General features: G+C 41.9%; 1 protein-coding gene and 1 non-coding gene across 2 annotated transcripts in view; both read right to left on the bottom strand.

Moving 5' to 3' along the window:
- CAMK1D (calcium/calmodulin dependent protein kinase ID) overlaps positions 1-24353 on the bottom strand; it is a 387071-nt gene that overhangs the window by 292108 nt on the left and 70610 nt on the right. The gene's annotated exons all lie outside the window — the stretch shown is intronic.
- LOC138091934 (U6atac minor spliceosomal RNA) lies at positions 14272-14400 on the bottom strand. The gene has a single exon (XR_011145965.1). It is a non-coding gene; the product is annotated as a U6atac minor spliceosomal RNA (small nuclear RNA).

The following is a 24353-nucleotide window of genomic DNA, read 5'->3' as shown; positions in this document are numbered from 1 at the left end:
TGGGACAGATGAGATTTGGGAAGAGACTGCTAAATAATGGATAAAAGGAGGCACCACCAGCCCTCCAATACCTAATTATTTGCTTGCCTGAATCCAATAAGAAAAACAACTTCATAAAAGGAAAGGATGACAAAGACAGAAGCTCATTCTTCTCAAACCTTCAGGAAACTCTGGCTCCAAACGGGTAGGGTGTGGTCAGGGATTCGGCTGCAGACCAGACTCGAGCTCCTGCAAGTGTAAACCATCACACATGTTCCTGCCACGTGGGCTGGAGAGAAAGGGGGGCACAGGCAGGCAGGAGGGGCACCCACCAGGGGACCAGCTCATCCCTGGAAAATGTATGACAAGGCTCCCTCCTTGCCTTTGAGCTGCCAGACAGTTTTCTTCTGTTTTCAGTTCAACCAATAGCCTGGGAAAACCTCTCCTCCTCAACTGGGGACTCCCCACCCCATTCATCCCACACTCACTTCTTCTCTGCATCTGGGAACCAGCCTCAGCCCAGCAGCTGTCCACAAAGTCAAGTTCCATCTTTGCCATGCAAGCCCACTTCCTGGCTTTTATCCTCCAACCAAATTTCATTATTTTCAAATCACTTGGATGATACCTCACTGAGAAATACAAATAAAAACTACAATGAGGTATCATCTCACACTGATCAGAATGACCATCATCAAAAAGTCTACAAACAACAAATGCTGGAGAAGGCATAGAGAAAAGGGAACCCATTTATAGTGTTGGTGAGAATGCAAACCACACAACCACTATGGAGAACAGAATGGTGATTCTTTCAAAAATTAAGAATAAAACTACCATTCGTGCATGCATACTAAGTCACTTCAGTCGTGTCCAACTCTATGCAATCCTATGACCTGCAGCCTGCCAGGCTCCTTCCGTGGGATTCCCCAGGCAAGAACCCTGGAGTGGGTTGCCATGCCCTCCTCCAAGGGATCTTCCTGACCCAGGGATCGAACCTGTGTCTCTTAGGTTTACCTGCAATGGCAGGTGGGTTTTTTATCACTAGCACCACCTGGGAAGCCCTAAAAACTACCATATAACCCAGAACTCCACTACCGGGCCTATATTCTGAGCAAACCAGAATTGAAAAAGACACATGTATCCCCAAAGTTCACTGCAGCACTATTTACAATAGCTAGGACATGGAAGCAACCTAGATGTCCATCAGCAGAAGAATGGATAAGGAAGTTGTGGTACATATACACAATGGAATATTACTCAGCTATAAAAACGAACACATTTGAGTCAGTTCTAATGAGGTGGATCAACCTAGAGCCTATTATACAGAGTGAAGTAAGTCAGAAAAAGAAACACAAATATCATATATTAATGCATATGTTATATGTATTATATGCGATGGCACATGAGCGTGGTCGAGAGGAGCTACCCCACGTCCAAGGTAAGGAGCGGCGGCTGTGCTTTGCTGGAGCAGCTGTGAAGAGATACCTCACCTCCAAGGTAAGAGAAACCCAAGTAAGACGGTAGTTGCTGAGACAGGGCATCAGAGGGCAGACAGACTGAAACCACAATCACAGGCAACTAGCCAATCTGATCACATGAACCACAGCATTGTCTAACTCAATGAAACTGAGCCACGCTGTGTGGGGCCACCCAAGACAGACGGGTCATGGTGGAGAGGTCTGACAGAATGTGGTCCACTGGAGAAGGGAATGGCAAACCACTTCAGTATTCTTGCCTCAAGAACCCCATGAACAGTATGAAAAGGCAAAAAGATAGGATACTGAAAGATGGACTCCCCAGGTCAGTAGGTGCCCAATATGCTACTGGAGCTAAGAAGAGAACTAACTCCAGAAAGAATGAAGGGATGAAGCCAAAGCAAAAACAACACCCAGCTGTGGATGGGACTGGTGATAGTAGCAAGATTCAATGCTGTAAAGAACAATATTGCATAGGAACCTGGAATGTTAGGTCCATGAATCAAGGCAAATTGGAAGTGGTCAAACAAGAGATGGCAAGAGTGAACGTCGACATTCTAGGAATCAGCGAACTAAAATGGACTGGAATGGGTGAATTTAACTCAGATGACCATTATATCTACTACTGTGGGCAGGAATCCCTTAGAAGAAATGGAGTAGCCATCATGGTCAACAAGAGTCCAAAATGCAGTACTTGGATGCAGTCTCAAAAATGACAGAATGATCTCTGTTTGTTTCCAAGGCAAACCATTCATTATCACAGTAATCCAAGTCTATGCCCCGACCAGTAACACTGAAGAAGCTGAAGTTGAATGGTTCTATGAAGACCTACAAGACCTGCTAGAACTAACACCCAAAAAAGATGTCCTTTTCATTATAGGGGATTGGAATGCAAAAGCAGGAAGTCAAGGAACACCTGGAGTAACAGGCAAATTTGGCCTTGGAGTACAGAATGAAGGCAAAGGCTAACAGAGTTCTGCCGAGAGAATGCACTGGTCATAGCAAACATCCTCTTCCAACAACACAAGAGAAGACTCTAGACATGGACATCACTAGATGGCCAACACTAAAATCAGATTGATTATATCCTTTGTGGCCAAAGAAGGAGAAGCTCTATACAGACAGCAAAAACAAGACTGGGGGTGGACTGTGGCTCAGATCATGAACTCCTTATTGCCAAATTCAGAGTTAAATTGAAGAAAATGGGGAAAACCACTAGACCATTCAGGTATTATGTAAATCAAATCCCTTATGACTATACAGTGGAAGTGAGAAATAGATTTAAGGGCCTAGATCCAATAGATAGAGTGCCTGATGAACTCTGGACGGAGGTTCATGACATTGTACAGGAGACAGGGATCAAGACCATTCCCCAAAAAAAGAAATGCAAAAAAGCAAAATGGCTGTCTGAGGAGACCTTACAAATAGCTGTGAAAAGAAGAGAAGCGAAAAGCAAAGGAGAAAAGGAAAGATATACCCATTTGAATGCAGAGTTCCAAAGAATAGCCAAGGAGAGATAAGAAAGCCTTCCTCAGCGATCAGTGCAAAGAAATAGAGGAAAACAATAGAATGGGAAGGACTGGAGATCTCTTCAAGAAAATTAGAGATACCAAGGGAACATTTCATGCAAAGATGGGCTCAATAAAGGACAGAAATGGTATGGACCTAACAGAAGCAGAAGATATTAAGAAGAGGTGGCAAGAATACACAGGAGAACTGTACAAAAAAGATCTTCATGACCCAGATAAACACGAAGGTGTGATCACTCCCACTCACCTAGAGCCAGACATCCTGGAATGTGAAGTCAGGTGGGCCTTAGGAAGCATCACTATGAACAAAGCTAGTGGAAGCGATGGTATTCCAGTTGAGCTATTTCAAACTCTAAAAGATAGTGCTGTGAAAGTGCCGCACTCAACATGTCAGCAAATTTGGAAAACTCAGCAGTGGCCACAGGACTGGAAAAGGTCAGTTTTCATTCCAATCCCAAAGAAAGGTAACGCCAAAGAATGCTCAAACTACCACACAGTTGCACTCATCTCACACGCTAGTAAAGTAATGCTCAAAATTCTCCAAGCCAGGCTTCAGCAATACGTGAACTGTGAACTTCCTGATGTTCAAGCTGGTTTTAGAAAAGGTAGAAGAACCAGAGATCAAATTGCCAACATCCACTGGATCATGGAAAAAGCAAGAGAGTTCCAGAAAAACATCTATTTCTGCTTTCTTGACTATGCCAAAGCCTTTGACTGTGTGGATCACAATAAACTGTGGACAATTCTGAAAGAGATGGGAATACCAGACCACCTGACCTGCCTCTTGAGAAATCTGTATGCAGGTCAGGAAGCAACACTTAGAACTGGACATGGAACAACAGACTGGTTCCAAATAGGAAAAGGAGTACATCAATGTTGTATATTGGCACCCTGCTTATTTAACTTATATGCAAAGTACATCATGAGAAACACTGGGCTGGAGGAAGCACAAGATGGAATCAAGCTAGCCGAGAGAAATATCAATAACCTCAGATATGCAGATGACACCACCCTTATGGCAGAAAGTGAAGAAGAACTAAAGAGCCTCTTGATGAAAGTGAAAGAGGAGAGTGAAAAAGTTGGCTTAAAGCTCAACATTCAGAAAACGAAGATGATGGCATCTGGTCCCATCACTTCATGGGAAATAGATGGGGAAACAGTGGCTGACTTTATTTTCTGGGCTCCAAAATCACTGTAAATGGTGACTGCAGCCATAAAATTAAAAGACACTTACTCCTTGGAAGAAAGGTATGACCAACCTAAACAGCATATTCAAAAGCAGAGACATTACTTTGCCAACAAAGGTCCATCTAGTCAAGGCTATGGTTTTTCCAGTAGTCATGTATGGATATGAGAGTTGGAGTGTGAAGAAAGCTGAGCGCCGAAGAATTGATGCTTTTGAACTGTGGTGTTGGAGAAGACTCTTGAGAGCCCCTTGGATTGCAAGGAAATCCAACCAGTCCATCCTGAAGGAGATCAGTCCTGGGTGTTCATTGGAGGGACTGATGCTGAAGCTGTAACTCCAATACTTTGGCCACCTGATGCAAAGAGCTGATTCATTTGAAAAGACCCTGATGCTGGGAAAGATGAGGGCAGGAAGAGAAGGGGACGACAGAGGATGACATGGTTGGATGGCATCACTGACACAATGGACATGGGTTTGGGTGGACTCCAGGACTGGTGATGGACAGGGAGGCCTGGTGTACTGCGGTTCATGGGGTTGCAAAGAGCTAGACACGAATGAGCGACTGAACTGAACTGAATGCATACATATGGAATCTAGAAAGATAGTACTGACAATCCTACATGCATGGCACGAAAGGAGACACAGACATAAAGAACAGACTTTTGGACACAGTGGGAGAAGGTGAGGGTGGGATGATTAGAGAGAATAGCCCTGAAATGTATATATTACCAAATAGCCAGTGGAAGTTTGATGTATGACACAAGGAATCCAAAGCCGGTGCTCTGTGTCAACCTGGAGGGATGGAGTAGGGAAGGAGGTGGGAGAGGGGCTCAAGAGCGAAGGGTCACAGGTATGCCTATGGCCAATTCACGTCGATGTATGGCAGAGGCCATCACAATACTGTAAAGTAATTATCCTCCAATTAAAATAAATAAATATTTCTTCTTAATTATTTGGGGAAAAAAATTTGGGTAAAATCAGCAGATCATCCTAATGTCAGGGTGGCCTGTCATCTAGGGGCTACAGTGCTCTAAGATGTTACCACTGGGAGAAACTGGATAAAGGGTACATGTTTTGGTTGTTCAGTCACTATGTCCAACTCTCTGCAATCTCATGAACTGCAGTACACCAGGCTTCCCTGTCTTTCACTAACTCCCAGAGTTTCCTCAAACTCATGTCCATTGAATTGATGATACCAGCCAACCATCTCATCCTCTGTCACTCCCTTCATCTGGCCTTAGTCCTGGCCCACCAGGCTCCTCTGTCCGTGGGATTCTCCAGGAAAGAATACTGAAGTGGGTAGCCATTCCCTTCTTCAGGGGACCATCCTGAACCACGGATCGAAACCTGGTATCCTGTATTGCAGACAGATTCTTTACCATCTGAGCCACCAGGGATGCCCCAAGGGTACATGAGCTCTCTATATATTATCCCTGTAATATGTTATATGTATGTTACTCCCGTGTTCATGTAAATCAACTACTGCCCAATTTAAAATGTCCATTAAAGAAAAACCAAATAATACCTGTTTCATGTGAATAGAGACCAACCAAGAGGTCATCCTACCCATGACCATCACACAGCCTGAGCCTGACTACCATCCAGGCTGCTGTCATTCAGCAAATACACGTCGTCCCTCAGCACGCTAGTTACTACAACAGGCATATCAACTGTCTGTTTCAGTTGATGGTCTCAGAAAATGAACAGTGATGAGAGAGAAATCAGTGAGGAAGCCCTTGTGTAACTGATAATCTGATTTTTTAAACAGAGGTGAAAATATTTAGACACCCTTGAAATAACTGCACTATTTACACCAGAACGTTGCCCCAGTAACAATTCATCTGCTCCCAGGATTCCAGCTGCCCAGAAAATATGAGAGTGGATTCCCCACCACCAACTCTGACTACTTAACTATGGCAGCATCCTTCATTTTTTTCTGCTCTTCACATATTCAGGAGCAAGTTTCTCAAGGAGCAGGGCTGATAGAGAGAACCTGTACTTCGTTTCAGAATGAGTTCTCAAAACCCTGTGTACCTTTTAGCCAGAAGGTTCAGGAGATCTTCAACAAGCAAGTGTGCTCCAGGCCATGACAACCTTCATTTAACACGCTGCTTTGTTTGGCAGCTCCTATTTGTCCAGACTAGATGTTGCTCTCAGCCAGCTTAAACAGCCCTTCAGAGCTACCAAGATGACCCTCCCGTAACCCAGAAGGACCAAAAGTACAGTCACAAAAACAGACTCTTCTCAATGGACAGTGGTTTAAGGAACCAACACTCTTCCTGGGCATATTTATTGCTGCTGGTGCATATCAAAGTATTTTTAATCCATGATCTCATTTGCTTTCTACAATTTGTATCAGTACTTTTACATGAAGAAACTGAAACTAACTCTCTCAAATATTTATCAGTTCTTGGTTACTCAGGACTTGATGATTCAAGATTATTTTAACCTTTCTCCAGCCTCCTCCTAGCGTTTGGGACATTTTACTCCATTTCTACCAGGGAGCAGGCAATAGTTTGAGAGAATGTGCCTTGAGTCGGGGAGGTGAAATTACTCCTCAGCCCCATAATTCACCGGTGACCTGGCACTTAGCTTCCCTGAACCCTGGTCCCCTCATCTATGATGTGGGCTAACATCCACACTGCAGGGTTGAAGGGATGATTCAGTGCAACAGTGTGAATAGTCTACTAGTGGCTGCTCAAAATGTTACCCCTTGGGCCCAAAGTTGTTTTTGAAATAAGACTCATTCAATAGAAACAGGAAAGTAACAACCAAAGTGACATTTTAGGATTATCAGAGAATTTTAACTATCTGCACCAATCCCTGGATAATTGAGAATGGTCTGTAATAAGCAGCTGCCTCAGAAATGCCCAGGTAAGGAGGAGGATTTGTTTCGTTTATCTGAACTGGTAAAGAAATGCCACCCTGCTACCTTATCCTTCAATTAGAAATCCCCCACTAAAGCTCTGCATATAACTAACATACATAGAATTCTAGGGACTTTGCGGGCGTGTCCTCACCGGATTTCCACTTTATGGCCATACACACAAATGCAGGGTTTAGAAATGATTATCCCCTGCTGGATGCTCAGAATGACTGGCAAGCAAGTGTGTACTTGGACTTCTACTGAAGAGAACTGCCTTACAAACAATTTCTAAGTGGCCAAATTTCAAAGAACTTGAAATGTGACAAAACACACCTGAAGTGACTATACTGGATCACTCTTTGCTGCCTTGTCTGACATTAGCCATTAACACTAAACTTCTAAAATTATAGTGTGGGTGCCAGGGGGTGGGAGAAGCCACAAGATTAAGATGGCACATCTTCCCAATGCATTGGTGTCCTCAGGACAGTCCGTGAACCACCCAGAGATGCCTGAGAGCGTGTATTTGCTTCTCTCCACTCTGGAGAGTACTGGGGGAAAGGTTGAAAAGCACTTCTGCTGGTGAAGGAAAAGAACATTTTACTGAACATCCATCTGCCAAGGCCTGTGCTAGGTGCTGACACACCATCATCCTGGTTAATTTCTTACTTAGAAATTCAACAATCCTGAGAAGAAGGACAAACAGCCAGGGACTTTTTATTACTGTTTTGAGATACATTTTAACTCAGAACCCAGCTCAGCATTTTATATCACATCCTCTGAGTCTCAGGTGAGAAAAAAGCACCAGCAACTTGGTGGTGAAAACACACCAGTGGCAACCACAGATGTGAGAAAATTGGTTAATAAAGATACAGAAGTGCTGGTGGGGAATGAATTCTCCTTGTTTACTTAAAAAGGTCAACTTCTGAATATAAACAAATGATCAAATTTACTAAAAAATACTCATAAGCACCAATACATGACACATTAATATATGTGTGTGTGTGTGTATGTATGCATACAAGCATGCTCAGTCACTCAATTGTGTCCAACTTTTTGCAACCCCATTGACTGCAGCCTGCCAGGCTCCTCTGTCCATGGAGCCTCTGTCCATTGCCCCAGCAAGAAAATTGGAGTGGGTTGCCATTTCCTTCTTCAGGGTATCTTCCTGACCCAGGGATCAAACTCACAACTCCTCCATCTCTTGCATTGGCAAGTGGATTCTGTACCACTGTGCTCAACCTGGGAAGCCTATATATCAACTCTTAAGAGTTTATTTTCATTCCCTAACCCTCTTAGTCAGGAAATAAATTTGCTCCCAAGACAAACTGCAGCCACAGTTTGCTCAACAGAATTTTGCCAAGAGATGCACCTTCTCTAGCATCATGCTCCTTTTTTCTTTCCAGCCCTTCAGAATGGTCCTATCCATGCTGCTGTTAAGTGCTTCCCTCTGCATTATCTCAGCAACATGTGAAGACCCCTTATCTTAACCAGTTATTAATACATAAAAGCTCCCTGGATCAAATCAGCCCATTGAGCCTGTTTCAACTGTCCTTTGATCTCTCTCCTTTCTCATAACACATATGACAAAGAAATCTTAGTGAGTGCCAATAAAATACACAAATGTCAACTCTATTCTGTTGTCCTTGATACTATTACACTTTACACCCATCCTTCCAGGTTGCCTTGAGATGTTCACAAATATGGTCAAATGCTTATCAGTAGTTTTAAAAACTCTTAACAGGCCAGAAATATAAACTGTCCCTTCAGGAAAACATGTCCACAAAAGAATCATCTATTTTTCATGAAATTAACAGAGGTGGGGCTTGGCCAAAACACTAAGACTACTGTAAACACACATTCATCTTCTTTCACGGACTCACAAAAAAGCTAAGGCTCTTGATTTGTGCAGAAGATGTAAGAAATGTTGGACAGGAATATTCGGGGGAAATGAATACCAGAACACAGCATCTACTGTGCACACAGGACGTGGAGGGGGTCCCAGGAGAAGCAGACTTCAGTTTCTGTGACAAGCAACAAACTTCTGCCTCCAAAGATACGTTGATAAAACAATATAGTCTCCTCTCAGCACCACTAATCTGCAATTAGGAGCATATATCAACTACAACTGTAGAGGAAGAAGGCCTAAAACTAGTTGTGAAAGATCCCTAAGCTGGTGCAGTGCTTTGGGGGTATGCTTACTTTATTTTTTTTAATTAATTAATTTATTTTACTTTACAATATTGTATTGGTTTTGCCGCACATTGACTTGAATCCAACATGAGTGTACATGTGTTCCCCACCCCAAACCGCCCTACCATCTCCCTCCCCATCCCCTCCCTCTGGGTCATCCCAGTGCACCATGCCCAAGCGCCCTGTATCATGCATCAAACCTGGACTGGCGATTCGTTTCACATATGATAATTTACATGTTTCAGTGCCATTCTCCCATATCATCCCACCCTTGCCCTCTCCCTCAGAGTCCAAAAGACTGTTCTGTACATCTGTGTCTCTTTTGCTATCTTGCATACAGGGTTATCGTTACCTTCTTTCTAAATTCCATATATATGTGTTAGTATACTGTATTGGTGTTTGTCTTTCTGGCTTACTTCACTCTGTATAATAGGCTCCAGTTTCATCCACCTCATTAGAACTGATTCAAATGTATTCTTTTTAATGGCTGAGTAATATTCCATTGTGTATATGTACCACAGCTTTCTTATCCATTTGTCTGCTGATCGACATCTAGGTTGCTTCCATGTCCTGGCTATTATAAACAGTGCTACAATGAACACTGGGGTACACGTGTCTCTTTTGATTCTGGTTTCCTCAGTGTGTATGTCCAGCAGTGGGATTGCTGAGTCATATGGCAGTCATATTTTCAGTTTTTTAAGGAATCTCCAGACTATTCTCCATAGTGGCTGTACTAGTTTGCATCCCCATCAACAGTGTAAGAGTGTTCCCTTTTCTTCACACCCTCTCCAGCATTTATTGCTTGTAGACATTTGGATTGCAGCCATTCTGACTGGCATGAAATGGTACCTCATTGTGGTTTTGATTTGCATTTCTCTGATAATGAGTGATGTTGAGCATCTTTTCATGTGTTTATTAGCCATCTGTATGTCTTCTTTGGAGAAATGTCTGTTTAGTTCTTTGGCCCATTTTTTGATTAGGTCTTTTATTTTTCTGGAATTGAGCTGCAGGAGTTGCTTGTATATTTTTGAGATTAATTCTTTGTCCATTGCTTTGTTTGCTATTATTTTCTCCCATTCTGAAGGCTGTCTTTTCACCTTGCTTATAGTTTCCTTTGTTGTGCAGAAGCTTTTAAGTTTAATTAGGTCCCATTTGTTTATCTTTGCTTTTATTTCCAATATTCTGGGAGATGGGTCATAGAGGATCCTGATGTGATTTATGTCAGAGAGTGTTTTGTCTATGTTTTCCTCTAGGAGTTTAATAGTTTCTGGTCTTATGTTTAGATCTTTTATCCATTTTGAGTTTATTTTTGTGTATGGTGTTAGAAAGTGTTCTAGTTTCATTCTTTTATAAGTGGTTGACCAGTTTTCCCAGCACCACTTGTTAAAGAGATTGTCTTTAATCCATTGTATATTCTTGCCTCCTTTGTCAAAGATAAGGTGTCCATAGGTGTGTGGATTTATCTCTGGGCTTTCTATTTTGTTCCATTGATCTATATTTCTGTCTTTGTGCCAGTACCATACTGTCTTAATGACTGTGGCTTTGTAGTAGAGACTGAAGTCAGGCAGGTTGATTCCTCCAGTTCCATTCTTCTTTCTCAAGATTGCTTTGGCTATTCGAGGTTTTTTGTATTTCCATACAAATTGTGAAATTATTTGTTCTATTTCTCTGAAAAATACCGTTGGTAGCTTGATAGGGATTGCATTGAATTTGTAGATTGCTCTGGGTAGTATACTCATTTTCACTATATTGATTCTTCCAATCCATGAACATGGTATATTTCTCCATCTATTAGTGTTCTCTTTGATTTCTTTCACCAGTGTTTTATAGTTTTTTATATATAGGTCTTTAGTTTCTTTAGGTAGATATATTCCTAAGTATTTTATTCTTTTTGTTGCAATGGTGAATGGAATTGTTAAAAACATCTCTCACTATCCCAAAGAGCAAAAGGCATTAGAGAAACAGCCCACCTTGGTTGAAATTCCCCATTGCCCAAATGTCTCACTTTGCATCTGTGTCGCTCTTATTTCCTCTTTGAATTCAGTAGAGTTATAGATGTAGAAAACAAACCTATTGTTACCAGGGGGAAAGTGGGGGAGGAATAAACTGGGAGATTGGGGTTGATATATATATATATATACTATGGTGGGCTGTAGTTTATGGGCTCACAAACAGCTGGACACAACAGAGCAACTAACACTTTCACTTTCACATACATAAAATTGGTATATTAAGGACCTACTGTATAGCACAAGGAACTCTACTCAATACTCTGTAATTACCTATATGGGAAAAGAATCTAAAAAAGAGTGAATATATGTATATGTGGGGCTTCCCAGGTGGGGTTAGTGGTAAAGAACCCACTTGCAGGAAATGTAAAAGACCTGGGTTTGAACCCTGGGTTGGAAAGATTCCCTGGAGGAGGGCACAGCAACCCACTCCAGTATTCTTGTCTAGAGAATGCCATGGACAGAGAAGCCAGGCAGGCTACAGTCTATAGGGTCACAAAGAGTCAGACATGAATGAAGTGACTTAGCACTCACGCACGCGTATGTATAACTGACCCACTTTGCTGTATACCTGAAACTAACACAACACTGTAAATCAGCTACACCCCCAATAAAAATTTAAAAATAAAGATAATTTTGTAAAAATGAATTCAGGAATAAAACACAACTCAGTGAGCACCGAGTGTGTATCCTCACAGTTCCTACATTCCTCATGTTATCCCTGAGCACAGCCGCTTGATGCATGTCAATCACAGTTTACAAGGCTGTGGCCTCACTGTCAATGATGGAGAGTGTGGACAGTCCCACCATCATGGGACCAGCTTTAGTGACCTCCCCAAGCCAGGTCCAGTGATGCCGGCGAACGTTCTGTAAGGCAGGTGGCAGAGTGGAAGACCTCGTGCAGTTACAGCCTCTCCTCTTCTTTATCTACCAGGAAGCAAAGACCATGTCCTCCTGAATTCACCCTGAGATGGATTCCAAGAGAACAGATCTAACAAAGTTCTGAAACATCCAATCTCAAAGATGGCCCAAACCTCTTCATCAATAGAGCAGAGGGAGATACAACAGCAAGCTTCCATCCTCACCTCGCTGTGCATTTCCCAGGATGGCTGTGGATTCTGGAACCCCTGGACATTCCATTAACTATTCCACAGAATGGACTTTATCATGATTAATAAAGATCTCATTACGCTGCATTTTTCAAACCTTAAAGCAAATTCTGATTGCAGGTGCTTCTGTACCTTACTCACAAGCCTAGGATTGTTTGTGAACATGCTGGCTCCAGATACATCTATATTTTGGACTTTGGTTGCCAGGAAAATTCCAGACTCCCAAGTCTGGCAGCCAGTCTGTGTTGTTACTCCTTTGTATCTGAGCAAGACTCAAGTCATAGAACTGGAGATGCAAGAAACACTCTGACCATCAGATTTTTCCTCTGCCTTTGATCTCTGTTCCTCATGTTTCACCAAAATTGACTTGAACCCAAAGAAACAGAGAAAAATCTCTTTCAAAAAGTCATTTCATCATAGAAACGTCAAAAAATAACCATATTAATCTTTCATCTGATTCAGAAACTATGAAAGAGAAATCTGCCAATAAAGACACCAGAATAAGAAAAAAATAAAATAAACACAGGAAGTAAATGTTCCACACGTCTATATTATCCACTGTGGAACTATCTCCATGGCATTTTCAGACAATGAATATAGAATGTGAAGAGTACATGGTGTGTTGTGTGTGTTTATACTTTCTAGTTAGTATGTTACAGTAAAGGGACAATTTATATTTAACCACTTTATGAATGGAAAAAACAAATAACAGACTTGTCATAGAAATATCTTACCTATCTAATAATCTATGGTTATAGTCACAAATCATATAGAAAATTATCCCCACTACAGCCCCACTGTTGTGAAAACAAACCATGATGGCTAAATCCACTTTTTATTTATTCCACTAAATTCAGGTCTCCTGCCAACACGGCAGTAAACTGGGGTACACTGACTGCTCTGATGTCTTTATGTCTCTGTTTGAAACTTCAGTGATACTGATCTTACAGTAAAATGAAATCTTGACTGCTACAGCAAAAGATTAGAATTGAGAACTGACCCTACTTTATTATCCCATGTGCAAGAATATTGTTCATGGAGGCACCATGAAGACAGAGGGATGAAGATCAGCAATGACCCTCCCTTCTGACCTCAGCATGGGCTCCTTTTACTTCTTCCCCTGGACCTCAGCAGCAGGAGGCTTCTCTCCCTCACTCATCACCTACTTGTCTGTCTGCTCTTTTGAAAATGCCGGCTTTGCGGAAGCTTGGTGCCTGGCATGGCAGACTGGCTGATTGGCTCAATAAGCACTGAATGCACTGACTTAGCTTCTGAGAAATGAAACAGAGCAGGTAGCCTCACCTTCTCACAATGCATTCAACCAGCTTCACCTTCTGCCGCCTACTCATGGTCCAGTTCCGTGTCAAAGGGCATGCTGGGACAGATGCACTTTCATTGGTTTGTTTTTCTGCATCCTTCAAAATGTCAATGTAATATTTTAAAAAATACACACAGGAGCCTGTCCTATATCTATTCCTGATCACTCTGTTCTGCTCTGCCTGCTCCAGGAACACATCTGTATGTTTCCTGTTTATCCATCCAGTGTTTCTTTATGTAGATATTAGCAAATTCACCTACAAATCTTCATATCCCAGTCTTTCTTACATAAAAGTACCATACTCTCTACACTGTCCTCCACCTTGCTTTCTGCACTTGGCAATGAACCTGGATGTCATTTCACATCAGAACACGGAGCTTCCTCACCCTCTTTTAATTGCACTGTACACATACACCACACTTCAATCACTTCCTTATGACTGCCAACACTGGGTGGCTTCTGATGTTTTGGCATTATACACAGTTTCAGTGATAACCTTATACAGATGTCATTTCATTACCTGGGCAGGTGTTATGTATAGGGAAGATTCCCAGGACAGGACTGCACATCTGTAATGCTGGTTCATACCACCAGACCCCTTCTGGCAGGTTGTTAAAAATAGTGTTAGCTGGCTATAAAGAGGTGTGATGCCTTAAACGTATGGCTATGGCATCCGTCACTAGAATTTTTCCCATTCTTATTAAAGGGAATGCTAACCTAATTCTTCAGTTTCATTAAACACAGACACTATTAAAATGTAAATCAATGCAATATCCCCAATGACGGTCAGTGGTAGTTTTCCTATTCTACTTCCATCCATCAGTTCTCTAGGCTAACAGATTTTCCTGCTAGCAACCTATTAGAGGCTCTCTAAAGGCTAGCAACAGGCTCTCTAAAAAAGCCTTGAAAGCCTAGTTAATACAGGGGGAATTAAATTTTTATAAGAGTATTCAGCAGTTCTAAATCAGCAGCAAATATTTTTTTCCTCACAATACCCAAAATGACATGGAAAGAAAAACAGAAATGAATATTTAAAGCCTTTATTCATTCCAATGCAGGGGACCCCCCCCCCCAGACAAGTTTATATTCTCAGAGTTTTTAGTAATTCATGACTCTTTTTCACAGTGAGAATCTAAAATTAGAAAATGATGCCTATTTGCAGAATTAATGAAAAGGTCTTTTTCCCACTCCTTTTAGAGAAGGCATAAGGAAACAACATAGTTTCACATGAGAATCTTGGCTTTCAGGAAATTGGCCCTCCAGCTTAGGATATTTATCATAGTCAAGGAGCACAAAAGAAAAGATTTGCTTTTACCAGCACAGTTTGCTAAATACAAGTATACTAGACTAATTCATTCCTTTGTTTGATACACAGCTGGCCCTTGAACAATGTGGTGGCTCAGGTACCAGCCCTCCTGAAGTCAATAATCCAAGTATAATTTAGAGTGGTCCTTCCATATCCACATTTCTGCATCCCAAGGATCAACTAACCACAGGTGACGTAGTACTGTAGTAAATACTGTAGTATTTACTAACGAAAAACAACTGCATGTAAGTGGAGCCACAGAGTTCAAATTCATGTTGTTCAAGGGTCAACTGTACTTCAATATATTTTAAAACCATTTGGCATGATATCCTCCCCATGCTCTTGAACGTAAACTTCAATCCTAGAGACAGTCTGTTAACCTTAATCAATAACTCATACTCCATCCACCGAAGACACACAAGAGCATCTTTAGCTGCTGTATTCATACTGGCCCCAAACTATTTGTTTAAAATATCTACCAAGTGTAGAATGGATATCTAAATTTCATACAACAGAGTACTACACAACAACAGAAAAATGAACAACTTACATATGCAACAACATAAAGGAATCCCACAAAATGTAAGTATGACTCCATTTATATGGAATTCACATCAGGCAAAACTAGTTTATGGTGGCAGAGGTCAGAACAGTGATTACCTCTGGGCAGGGGGATGTTGTTCCAACTGGAGAAAGGGGACCGGGGAGACTTCGGTGACGGAAATGTTCTACCTCTTGATCGAGGGAGTCACTGCACGGGTAAAAGTATTTGAGATTTGTGAACTCTGTGCATGCATGTATGTGTGCTCAGCCATACCAGACTTTCTGTGACCCCATGGACTGAAGCCCGACAGGCTCCTCTGTCCGTGGAATTTTCCAGGCAAGAATACCAGAATGGGTTGCATTTCCTCCTCCAGGGATCTTTCTGACACATGGATCTAACGCACATCTCCAGCACTGGCAGGCAGATTCTTTACCACTGTGCCACCTGGAAGTATCAACTATACTTCAATTTTAAAACCACACAGAAAAACTCCATAATATCAAAAAGACTCTCAAAGGCCTCAGCTAGCTCTGAATGGCATTGGAAACATTTACGGAGTATATAAAATGTAAGGTTAAACCCAAAACTGCTGGGTTTAAAATGAGTTGACTGCCTCTCTCTGGTAAGTGTACAATTTATCTAACCAGTATCAATGCTCTGTTTGTCCAACCTACAGCTTGACCTACAGGTCAAGGCAAGGGTGAGGCAATACCAACCTGTCTCAACTGATCCCAACTAAGTCATTTCCAAATTTTCATCTCATCCTGATATAGAGTCACAGTCTCTAAACTTTGAATCCGCCTGCTCCAAGAACAAGAGCTAAGTGAACAAAATCAGAGCAGCTCCTTAAATGTATTCAACATAAAGCAACGTGCCTTAGAGATCATTCAGTTAGTCCTGCTTTCTCCTTCCTCCAATGAAGCAACTATAGTGATATAAAGTCAATTCAGTGTATGACCTGACCTCACGTGGGGAAACTGAACAGGAACTGGTATTAGAGGATGTTTAAAAACCATTAATTGTATTATGTGTGATCATATCATTTTGGTTATATGAGGAAATTTCCTTCCATCTTTCCTTCCCTCCTTCCTTCCCTCCTCCCTTTCCTGGCAGGATGGGAGTAACACGTAATCCATATTAAGAATTGTTAGGGTTAGAATGTCACGATATCTATTTTTTAAATGGACATATAACATTGCATAAGTTTATGGTGTCCATCATGTCGCTCTGATATACTTACATACTGCACTCTGATTATCACTACAGTGTTAGCAAACACCTCCACTGCCTCACATAATTACCATTTCTTTCTTGTGGCAAGAACATTCACCATCCAGTCTCTTAGCAACTTTCAAGTATATATTAATAATAGAGTATGTTAACTATAGTCACCATGCTATGCATTAGGTCCTTGTCTTTGAACTCCAAGTCTGCACCCTTTGATCAACATCTCCCCAATTTCCCCACCCCTCACCCCATCCCTGATAACTGCTGTCCTACTCTCTGCTTCTACAAGTTCAGCTTTTTTTAAGTTCTACATGTAAATGATGATATCATACAGCATTGATCTTTCTTTATCTGATTTATTTCACTTAGTATAACACCCTCTAGGTTCATTCATGTTGTTACAAATGACAGGATCTCCTTTCCCTTTTCTCATGACTGAATAATATTCCATTATATCAATACTATATCTTCTTTATCCATTCGTACATTGGTGGATGCTTAGCTTGTTTCCATGTCTTGGTTATTATCAATAATGCTGTATTAATATATCTTCATTTTACTTTAAAGTATCTTAGCATTTTTTGCAAATGGAGTGAGTTATGGGATTTCCCTGGTGGTTCAGTGGTTAAGACTCCATGCTCTGATTCAGGGGGCACAGGTTCAATCCTTGTTGGAGAACTAAGGTCCCACATGTCCCACGAAGTGGCCAAAAAAAACAAGATAAACAAATGGAGTGAGTTAAATAAGCAAATGAAAGAATGAACAGCTGTCCTGACCCAAGGTGGTTAGTGGAGGAGCTGGGTAACAGCCATGCATCCCTCCTCTAATGGTTTACAAAGGATCCTTTACATTCCTTTGTATTCCCAGCATCAGAGCAGCTACTCAAGGTGACCACAGAATCCCAGAAGGTCCTTTAAGCTCTGCCCACTCAGCTTTGGAGGGGCTCTGCGCACTACAGATTAGTGTGGCAAACTGGGCTTTGATGAAACAAGTAAGTTGGTAGACTGGCCTTCTTCTCAGTTTCAAATGACCGAATCATGGCCCAATAGTCATTGAACACTGCACTGAGCAGACATCTGTCCCAAGTTTCCATGACCATATCAATGTACCAAGAAACTGGAATCTCTTATCACGTAATAACACAACCTAACAGAATTAAACAGCATATTAAAAAGCAGAGACATTACTTTGCCAACAAAGATCCGTCTAGTAAAAGCTATGGTTTTTCCAGTAGCCATGTATGGATGTGAGAGTTGGACCATAAAGAAAGCTGAGCGCCAAAGAACTGACGCTTTTGAACTGTGGTGTTGGAGAGGACTCTTGAGGGTCCCCTGGAATGTAAGGAGATCCAACCAGTCCATCCTAAAGGAGATCAGTCCTGAGTGTTCATTGGAAGGACTGATGTTGTAGCTGAAACTCCAATACTTTGGCCACCTGATGCGAAAAGCTGACTCATTTGAAAAGACCCTGATGCTGGGAAAGATTGAGGGCAGGAGGAGAAGGGGACGACAGAGGATGAGATGGTTGGATGGCATCACTGACTCAATGGACATGAGTTTGGGTAAACTCTGGGAGCTGGTGATGGACAAGGAAGCCTGGCATGCTGCAGTCCACGGGGTTGCAAAAAGTCGGACATGACTGAGCAACTGAACTGAACTGAACTGAACAGAATTAGAGTATATTCATACAGTAATAGCCATGAACTGCTTACTATATAGAAGAGACTATTCTAAGTGTTTGACAAGAATGATCTCAGTTAATCAATGCAACATCCAAAAAGATCACTGTCTCCATCATACAGATGAAGGGACTGGAGCACAGAGAGGTTAAGAAACTTGCCATGACTACAGAGCCCAAAGGGACGGCATCACTGCTGAGAACGACTCTGACATACCCCATTTCCACATAGTCACACTGGATGCTTTTCACTAGGAGAAACAGTCCAGGGGTACTTCTCACTGCTGTCCTTAAAAATGGTACAAGTGAATGAAAACAAAAGGTAAAAGAGAAAAACAGAATCCAGCCCACAGGCCAAAACACAATGTCCGACATCAGAAAAATCTTTCACTTTGTTTTCCTCGTGAAAAATCCAAACAACCTGAGTGCTGCCTAACCCTCTTCTCCAACCAAATCTGTAAAGTCAGGCAGCTCTGCGATTTCCCCTCTAGAGAACTATCCAGAGGCTCCCAGTGGACAGCAGAGGCTGAGGCTGCCCATGAACCTCTCATCCCGATGTGGGCAGCTCCCACCAGTCCCTTCAAGGGCACCAGGTGAGTTTCTACAGAAAAGTTTTCACACACACACACACACACACACACACACAGGAAATAAAGGAAGATGCCATCGACCTTCCAATGCCTTCTCTAACCCTTCCAGTCCTGACAATGGCTTTGAATGAACCTTTAAAATTAAATTCCTTCATTAAAGTGTGTCTTCAAAGCTAAAATGAGATATAACACTTTAAAAATCAGATTGAAACAACCTATCCTAGAAAAGGTGAGGTGTCTTAGGCTGAACTGGGGACACTGGCTGTTGGAATGGTCCCACCCCAGAGCTCTTTCCTTCCATTAATCCAACAGGAATAAGTTAGGGGTGTGTCATGTAATCTTGGAAGAAGTCACAGAATTCTCAAAGGACTTCAAAGTCAAACCACAGCACATGGAGCACCTGAAAGCCAGAGGGAAGGTTAGACTAAAAACCAGATCAACGAGAACCAAGAGTTCTAACTCCAAAGGGCTCAGTAATTATTGGCATGGATGTTTCTGCAAAGGGCCTTGATCACAAAGAGAAAAAGAATTTTTATCTTGGCCACTTTCCCTACTTGAAAAACCTGAGTTTCCTCAAAAATTAGTAGGCTGAATGAAGAAGACAATTAAGGCAAACAGGCCCTATTTTCCTATCTGCCATGGAAATGAACGAACGCTGGTATCGACAAATAACAAGAGACTCTTCAAATGGAACTACTTCCTTTCACTAGCCGGGAACTTTTCGTTCCTTCTCCAAATTTATTATTGTTAAAATTAGTATTTGACATTCACTAAATGCCAACAGTAGGCCTCTATCTGCTATTATGACTACATTATTTGTTCATCCCTGAACTGACTTTCAAAACATTGTTAATTTCAGCCCGGAAAACTAGAGTCAGGCACAAAGATAAGGAAGGCAATTCAAAGTTATACTAACAATAAAAAATAAATTAGCAATACAATTTTCAGCCGTTGTCAAGGCATGCTTTATGGTTTTTACATTAAAAAGACTGGGAACTCTTTTCTTTCTTTCTTTTTATGACTTCGGACAGTGCAAATACGATTGTTATAATGGCTTAAGGCAAGTCAGGAAAAGAACTTGGGGCGGTCTCCTGTCTAAAAACATGTGTTGACATTACAGGCAATGAAACTTTGCAAACTTCTAAAGGCAAGTTTCTCTGTTCTGCCACCTTTCTTACCCATATTTTGGTGCTAAGCATCTCAGAGTTGGGAAAGGCAAGGCCAACATGGAAGCCAGTAAAGTAACCGGAGACAGGAGGCCGATGCCCATACTTCACACCAAAGAAGTTACAATAAAAACACCAGAACCAAAGCTACTTCAAACTAAACTGCAGCCATGCAGTCCCAAGGTGGTTTCATTTCAGAGCTCTCATATTAACTCAACTAGCATATTCTCTTCCTCAAAGTCTCAGAGACCAGGGAAACGGCAATTTCCATGGTCCTTCTCATGCCCGACTGTATGAGCACAGTCATGGTTCATGTCTCCAGGAAGGCAATTACACTATTACATTGGAACCACTAAATTCTACGCTTGTCTGTCCCTTTTCCTCCAAGACAGAGCCCTCAAAACAGCAGTGACACCATTTATCCATCTGTTTCTCTGACAGCAGCACCTGGCTCAGACTGGAAGTCCATCATCTCCATTTCATAAATACTGCACAGATCGTTATAAACACAGAATACCCGAGAAGACTTTCTGCTCATAAATATCCTTCCTGCTTAAGCCCAAATTTCACTGTTAAAGGTTAATTCCTTTGGCTGTGTCTTCCAGTCTTTAACAAAGTAGATCTCTCTGAAGGGTGTCACGGTTTCCTCATCTGCTGTGAGAAAATGTATAAAGGGAGTAAAAGGAAATGACTCAAAACCAAAGGGAAAGATTAAAGAGGAAAGGAACAGTGAAGGAGGAGAAGCGGAAAGAGTAAAGGAAATGAGAAAAAGATAAGGTGGGAAGGAGGCAGAGCAACGCCTGCCTTCTTCAATTCTGCCTGGAATCCAGCATCACTGCCTCCTTTCCTGGAGGAACTGAGGGTGTTCCCGGGTGTACTCACTCCTCCCGTGCTTCTCCTTACAAATGAAATGGAGGAAACATGTTTTCACTGTCCCCAAAATGTTCAACGGTGGTTGCAAGTTTCCTTTTGATCTTTTTTTCCTTTTTAGAAAAGAAAGCAAAACAAAAACAGAGAAGAACACTCCGCACACCACCTTTCACCACCTCAAAAAGCAACATCCTTAGACTTCTGACATGAAGGTGAGAGATCAAGGTTTGCAAACTGTTTGTCGCTCAGTCGTGTCCGACTCTTTGCAACCCCATGAACTACAGCCCACCAGGCTCCTCTGTCCATGGGATTTTCCAGGCAAGAATACTGGAGTGGGTTGCCGTTTCCTTCTCCAGGGAATCTTCCCAACCCAGGGATCAAACCCGCATCTCCCACATTGCAGGCAGCTCAAGGTTCAGGGTGACCACTAAAAATAGTGACCAGGAAAGGAAGGGATTTGCAGATCCAACTGAAATAAAACACTAAGAGAATGAAGTTGCGCTTCTATATAATATTTAAGAGAAATCAAAGTTTTAAGAAAAAAACATTAGGAAAGATCACTTGAATAACTCCTTGAGCATATGGTTTAAATTTTATTGAGTTTTTGGTCCATTCTAACTCATTAATAAGACTCAGAGAATTATAACTGCTGCATTTTTATGCCATCAAAGAGATTCTCTTGTAGAGCTTTAAATGAAATAGCAAATTTCCATTCTTTTCACCTTTCTGTGCATGAAAATTCTATTTATAACATATATGTATACATATATATATCCATAATATATATGTATACATATATATATATATCCAAAAGGACTAAAACACAACAAGAGTGGCAGGGAAAAAAAATGAGCAACAGATCTACTCTTTCATAATTACTACCTATTTTAAAAGAGACTTTTATGAGGAGTTACAAGGGATAAACAAACTCCAGGCCCAGGGAGCCTCATCTCTGTCTTTCATCAGATTTAAAGAGAAGTTTCTGCTATAAAGTAAGACATGTCAGGTCACTAAATTTTTCCCCATTTTGTTTGGACAAACAAAATCTCCTCAGCCTGCCTGGTATCAAAGACATAGGCAGGAGAAATGAAGGAAGTGCCGGCCCCTCTCAGGACTTGGGGACCAGCAAGTTCAAGTGCAAACCACTCGGGAATGCAGCTCCGCAGCTTGTTCATGCAGCAGATGTTGACACGGATGATGCTAAAGGAAGGAGAGAAGATGAACAGTTAAAAGGAAGAATCCACAGTTGTCCTCACAGCTGAGCCCTCACATGCAGGCTGACAATACAATGCACATTCCAGATGTATCAATTTCATCTCCAGGGCACATGGAACGGTGACAAAGCTTCCTGTAAATAAAAAGGGATGTGCATCCACAAAATAATTTTGAAAACATGTGGCTCTTGCTGTCTGACCTCCAGTAAATAAATGCACCCATAGATGAGCACTTTCAATAAATATGAAACCACAACAAACAACCCGTTCTGGTCTCTGAGACACACGTAGTCTTTTTACCCACAGAAAGCACCTGTCATACAACTTCAAAAAATGAGCTGCGGAAAAGAATAATAATTTTAGCCTGTGGGATACAGAACAATAGTCCTCAGACAGTGAGGCACTGGGGCTGGGAGTAAAAGCTCCTGGGAGACGCAGACAAGGATGTCTGACCTCTGTCCTACCCAGACGACGGTCTCCTACCCATGAGAGGTGCATGGCTCGGTTTTAATAACTGGAAGGGCAAGATGAGAAAGACTCCTGCACCAGAAGGCTGAGGTCTTGGGAAAATTCCATGGGAAACTCAAATCTAATATGAGTATTATGTCTTTCTAAAAGACAAAATGGAAGTAACATAGTGCTGTTTGAGGATGTTGTTTATACTCAGTGTCCAAAGGCAAGTCTCTTCATTTTTTGTTCTCTAACTGAAGTCAACACTGTTAACTACGTAGTAGAATGGGACAAAGCAGAAAGGAAAAGAGAAGACATCCTCTATGCTACAGAGAATAAACCCATCACGTCTCTACCTCGATGCCTCAAACTTCAGAAGTTGTGGCAAGAATTTTAAATCTTAAGGTTAATGACGTGTAGCATGACTCCAAAAATGTAGACCCCGTGCCCCTAGTAAGTGATGCAGTAGTAAGCAAATATGATTACAATCGTGGCATCCAGTCCCATCACTTAATGGCAAATAGATGGGAAAACAATGGAAACGGTGACAGACTTTATTTCCTGGACTGCAAAATCACTGCAGATGATGACTGCAGCCATGAAATTAAAAGACACTTGCTCCTTGGAAGAAAAGCTATGACCAACCTAGATAGCATATTAGAAAGCAGAGATGTTACTTTGCTGACAAAGGGCCGTCTAGTCAAAGCTATGGTTTTTCAAGTAGTCATGTGTGGATGTGAGAGTTGGACCATAAAGAAGACTCAGCGCCGAAGAACTGATGCTTTTGAACTGTGATGTAGGAGAAAACTCTTGAGAGTCCCTTGGACAGCAAGGAGAGCAAACCAGTCAATCCTAAAGGAAATCAGTCCTGAATATTCATTGGAAGGACTGATGCTAAAGCTGAAGCTCCAATATTTTGGCCACCTGATGTGAAGAAATGACTCCTTAGAAAAGATGCTGGGAAAGACTGAAGGCAAGAGAAGAAAGGGACGACAGAGGATGAGATGGTTTGATGGCATCAGCGACTCAATGGATATGAGTTTGAGCAAGCTCTGGGAGTTAGTGAAGAACAGAGAAGCCTGGCATGCTGTAGTCCACGGGGTCACAAAGAGTTGGACATGACCGAGCAACTGACCTCACTGACGATTACAATATTTAACTCCTGGACCAGTGAAATTAATACAAAGAGCATCTCAGCAAATAGGAAAGTGGCCACAAGGCAAAGACTTTGCCCAGAGAGCTCTACTATTGGAAAAGCCTGGACTTAGAGTTTTCTTAGAAGCTGAACATGCCATTTAAGAAAAGAAGTGAATTAATGTCCTGGGGAGTTAAGCCTTTTCATGCTTCTAATTCAGAGAGGACAAGAGCCATGTAGGTCATCAGGGCAGAGGACCAACAAGGCCATTACCTGATGTGAAGCAAAGGACGAGGGGTGGAGAGAAGAGGCCAAGAGCTGCTTAGAACGAGGATTCTTCTCCAAGGCAGGGCTGAGATCAGGGGCCGAACTGAAAAGGATGAGGACCAATGGAGCCTTAAAGCCTGGCCTAACCAACAGTGAGTCGTCCCTGTGACACTGAGATTCTAAACACAACCATTCACCAGGTGAGGCCTGACTCAGAACACCCAGCAGAGACACAGGGCAGAGATGCGG

The sequence above is a fragment of the Capricornis sumatraensis genome, chromosome 15 (genome assembly GCF_032405125.1).
Source record: "Capricornis sumatraensis isolate serow.1 chromosome 15, serow.2, whole genome shotgun sequence".
NCBI lineage: Eukaryota > Metazoa > Chordata > Mammalia > Artiodactyla > Bovidae > Capricornis > Capricornis sumatraensis.
Note: the sequence above shows the minus strand (reverse complement) of the source record. Positions and strands in the feature narration are given on the sequence as shown.